Genomic DNA, 5,400 nt, shown 5'->3' with positions numbered 1-5,400 from the left:
TGGGGGGGGGGGGGGGGGGGGGGGTTGTGGAGACCAATACAGCATTATTCTGGATCAAAGTGGACTCTTTAACCTGTCCCAGAGAATGACTAAATATAAAAAGCATAGCTGAAGGACTGAGCATTTTACCTCCAGGGAGGCGAGGGACCTTCTTAGTGCTACCATGATGTGGGAACTGGAATTTGGTGGGTGCTGAAAGGCAGATTGTGGGGGAAGAATATATATTTCATCACCGGGAATAGGAAGAATATATTCTAAAAGGATCACTACCTAGCTCTCCCCGTGCCCAGACAACTTTCACAGTCACAGTAAAAATACATTATAATTTGAAAATCATTGAGCAGCACACACACGCAAAAAAAGAAAGGACTTTCAGAAGATGCTACATCAAAAGAAAGAAGATTTAATCCCCCCCATGTCCAAAAGAGAGGGAACGGACCAAAGGTTCAACTAAAAGGGAGGAAGAAACCTTTTTTTGCTAAAATCACCAGCCTTGGTTTGGATCTACCGGGCAAAAAGGCAAAAGAGAGCGTGTGTATCTGGGTATCTGGGACAAGATTCCTACTGGTGGTAATTGATTAAATCCCCCTTAAAAGATATAATTTGGTACAGCTTTAGTGGCTGGAGGGAAACCATCACTCTGACACTCGGTGGGGGGGGCGTTAAACTCTCCCTCCCTCACCGTCTCCTCCGTCTCCTCCAGATTTTCCCTTACTCAGGGAACGTTTAGAGGCACTTTTTTTCTCTTAGTTGTGCTGCTGCCTTGCACATGCGGCAAAGCGGAGGAAATCTAAGGAACTAGAAAGACAGAGGGAGACATCCATTTTTTCCATCTTCCCAAAGATGACTGCACTCACTCGCATAGAGGAACTTGAACTCAGAGGAAATATCCTTCAAGGAATAGAGACCACCCCAGACTCCTGGAAATTGATGGTCTTTAGCATTTCTGCGGGCCGTGATTGTCCAGTCTTGGTTTTTGAACAGTGCATATGCTGGGGAATGTATGTTAGAGTGGGTGTGCATTGTGCCTGTGTAGCCACTCCGGGAATAAACACAGAGTTAAGAAATTAACAAAGTATCTCCTCCCCACCTTCTGGCTTCCCCAGAGCCCTACCCCCACTCCATCCTCTACCTGGGAAAGGGCATGGAGACATCTGCGGGTGTCATAACAGGAGTACTGGTTGGGGCAGGCTGATGGGGTGGACACGAAAGGGAAGCAGACATCGTTAGAATGTGAGCTTGGGAAAGACCTTGTGAATCTACTAACAACTGGTCTATCCAGAGGCAGTCAGCTCTCCCTAGGCTGAGCCACAACTTGAAGAAATAGATGGGGAAAAGAGCATCCTCAAGTTTCTCAGAGATAGGATTCTTAAAGTAGAAGAGGAAGGGACTTGTGCAATTCCTCTCCTGTCCTGAGGCCTTGGGAAAATCCTTTTCTGCTATCATCTGTATTTGTGATTTAATGCATTTGTGACCCTCTTTTCAGTGCTTGGCTTATTAATGAATTTCCTTCCAAAGAATTAATACAGATTTATTCCTCTCCCATCTATTATAGACGTAACCGTTTCTAGACAGGAAAGTATGTAATATATGCTTTATTCAGTGTTAATGGAACTTTAGATAAATATTCACATAAGATATGTGCCCTCTGATACCCATATCCATATAATTAGGGTTACCTTATTATCCATATAATTATGCATATAATAAGGTAGTCTTATAAATTTTGTGTTTTTAAAAAAATAGTATTTCTCTTGAGTATGACACATAGTCGTGCTTAATTTCAAAAAAAATAAGCCTTTAACTGCCTCAATGTCTGTGCCTGAGGTAGGGGTTGTTGGAGGATCTATGGTTCTGTGGGTGAAGATATATGTTGGAAGAGACGTTTGTTAATCCTTCTCCACTATGAGGTTTTTTTTTTCTGACAAAGTTAGCTATTAAGAGGAAATGGTATCCAGGCATCTGTAAGTGCAGATATCCTTTTTAAAAATTATATTTTAAAGAGAGAATAAAGACACCAGGTCTGAGGACATCTAGGAGTAACTTGCAGCAGACAATTCTCACATCCATTTTCCCCGTCACTTAGCGTTCCGTCAATTGCGCTCCCGAAACCAACATGCCATCTGACCACACTGGGCAGAATCCCGGCGTGGGCACTGTTCTCGGCGCGCAGTTTTCTTGCATGGGTTTGGGGAGCTTCGGGTCACTTCCGGAGCCTGAATGGCGAATCCGCTCGGCCGGAGGAGTCAGCGCCGCCGGCTCCTCTAGGAACTCGGCGGCAGCCTCTCACTCCTGAGCCTTCGTTTTCTCTGGATTGCCCCCAAGAATGAAAGTTCCTTAGTTTATTTTTAATATGCGAAGTTTTAAATTTTTACATGCGGTAATTATTTAGCATTTTATTCCACTAACGGACCAGGCTCCTTGGCTTTCGAAAAGGCTTCCCCAGCAGACAATAAATGGCCGACAGGCGCGCAGCAGGACGAGCGCCCGCGCGGGGAAGCGTCTGCCACACTCCAGGCGCCCGAGCTGGTCTAGCGAGGGGGCCCCACTGCGCGCGCGATGCGGGTTAATGCGCCCGTGTGCACTTAGTGGGCATCTATGGCTGGGCACGCAGGTGGGTGCATTTGTTTATGGGGTAGAGCAGACTGGTGTGGGATCCCCGAGAGCTCTGGTGTGTGGGTAGACGTGGACTTCACCAGTGCCCGGGCACACATGAGTACGTTTGTGTGACGGGCGTGGGGACATTGGGAGTCTGGTTTCTGTACCTCCAGGTCTCCCGTGCCCATCTCCAGGGACACATCCTGACGGCTGGCCGAGCTCTGGTGGCAACATCCACTGCCAAGACCGAGAATCAGCTTTCTTTCCCTCCTCCACCCGTCCCTTGGTCCCTGTGGAAAGGTGCCCTCCCAAATAGGGAAACAAACAAACAAACAAGCCAAAAAAGCTATTTTCTGTTTCTTATGCCCAGTCTTGGAGTAGGGAAATGATTTTAAAAAATAATCATACGTCTACAAATATTTCCCCCAAAAAGGCAGAGCGTATCTTTTTAGCGCAAAAAAAAAAAAAAGGGGGGGGGGGGGGGGGGGGGGGGAAGGACTGGGGTCCAGAGGGAGAGAAGCCATGAGACCAGACTTCTGAAAAGCTGGGGAAATCTTAGCTGGAATAATGGTACATAAGGAAGAAAGTTTATTCAGGAGCTAAGAATCTCAGTATTAATTTGTGTGTGGCTGTGTGTATTTGTTGCCATTTGCTGACTATAACACAGATGACACGGCATGGTGATGTCTTGCATAGAAACCCAGGCAATATCCACACACAGCTGGACTTGCTTCAAATCTGCTTTTAAATCTGGTGCACTGCAGATTCTAAACCTGGGTCTACAGATTTCCTATTTTAAATCTTACCTTTAGAATACTTTGCCTTTTAAATAGTAGGGACAGGATCCAAAACATTGGTGAATTTCTCCTTCCAAACATTGCCAGTAAGAAAAGCAGACTCATTGCCTTTTCCAAGTTTAGCCCCACCCTTGAAAACAGTTTATGAGATGCCGCTCCTCCTGAAAAGAAGAAAGCCCAACCAACCCTCTCTCCCCCAAAGGATGACTTCTCCTTGATGGTTTGATCCTCCAGGGGTCTGGCCCTTTGGGTTCAGCCTTTAGGGAAGTGGGTTCTTTGCCGGGTCCAAGAAACAGCCCCTCCGGTTTTCACACTGACTTGTCACTTCTTAGGCTCTCAGCCGGACAGGGTATCTCAGATGCTCTGGCCAGCACCTCTTGAATACAGATGGGAAAGCTTCAGTTTTCACCAGTGGGGTGATGCCCCCCCTGCACTCTGCAAGTGCATATTTGGTGTAAGGACTATGTGGAGGAGGTAGGTCCTACCCAGCTCGGATAATCTCAGGAAAAAAAAACAACAAAAACTGGAGTGCAAATATTCTTGCCAAGAAATATGTTTTCCATCCACATAAGTAGAAAAGCCCTTGTGCTCGAGCTCTCTCTCTCTCTCTCTCTCTCTCTCTCTCTCTCTCTATCTCTCTCTCTCTTTCTTACATATATATGCATTTTTAGAACTTGATCTAGCTCTATTCCTTTTATCACCTCCAGGAAATAATGCCCAGAAAGGCAGTCTGTCCTTTTACGCCAGAAAAAAAAAAAAATCAAAAAAACACAGATGACACATTTCACCACCTAGGAACAAGCTGCACTCTTTCTTCTCTCCCAGATTTTCCTTCTCTCTCTCTCTTTTTACTCTCCAGAAATGGTGAGTCTCCATAAACATTCAGAATCTACCTTTTCCTGAATTATTTCAGTAATCAAAAGGTAAGTGAGAAGAATAATTGTAATTCTTCAGTGATGAAGCTTTCAGGGATTTTTTTTTTCTTTTTTTCCAAGAACGCTGGAATATTGTCCCCCGTCGCCACCCTGGGGGAGAACTTTGAGGCTGTGGTCCTGGAGATGGAAATCCATGCCGTTTGAACAGGGGACATATCTGTAATAATTTCAAAATCTACCTTGGGTTACCAACACCTGGGACAGTGAGGAGACCCCCTTTTACACCTCCTTCTCCACTTTTTCTTCAACCTTCACTGGGTAGCCTCAGTTTCAAGTATCAGTCAGGTATCCGTGAGGTTCCTCTTCTCAATGTCGAAAAGGCACCTTTCCACGCACTCTGGGACCTAGCCTGGTCGGGCGCGAGGCTTGCTCTGGGGAGCCCTCAGCGGAAAAAGCAACGAGGCCATCAGCTCGCTCCAGATAGTTACTAAAGGAATTAGTTACATTGTTTAATTTTCTCCTCTACCCGGGCACTGAAAGAGCTCAGGAATATTGCCTTTCTGTTTAGTTCCGCAGCGGGCTTCGTATTCTGCCCCAGAAAACTGACGACCTCGTCCAGTCGAAATCAGGCGGTGGGGATGGCGGGAGCTGCGCGGGGAGCCCTCGGCAAAAGACTCGCCTTCCCTCCTGCCCCGCACCGCGTGCGCTTGGGGCCCACGCCTTGAGGGGTGCGGGCGGTGGTCCCCAGGCTTTTTCTCTGATCCAGTCCCACAGGAATCAGGGATCCAGCGCCTCCAGGGAGCCTCCCTCGGGCCTCGGGCGGGGGAAAGAGCGTGCTTGTCCCGGAGGGCGCCCCAGACGTTGCGCGCGATCCAGAGACGGAAGTCCCCACGCTCCCAGCCTTATTTTCTCAACTTGAACCAAACGAAATCTACATCCGTCCCGAACTTCAGCTCCCAGACCGGTGGCGCCTGCCTGTCCACGTTTGTGTTTTTTTGAAGGGAATACACTAAAAGGGAGAAAAAATTCAACCAGGGAGAAACTTGTATTTTCAAACATTCCTAGCGGAACTTGTATGTGTTGGCGCCGCACTAGGGTAGGGCGTCCTCCTAGCGCCTGCTGCCTCCCCC

Source organism: Carlito syrichta, unplaced genomic scaffold (genome assembly GCF_000164805.1).
Source record: "Carlito syrichta isolate Samal-C Ts95f unplaced genomic scaffold, Tarsius_syrichta-2.0.1 Scaffold304418, whole genome shotgun sequence".
Taxonomy (NCBI): domain Eukaryota; kingdom Metazoa; phylum Chordata; class Mammalia; order Primates; family Tarsiidae; genus Carlito; species Carlito syrichta.
Note: the sequence above shows the minus strand (reverse complement) of the source record.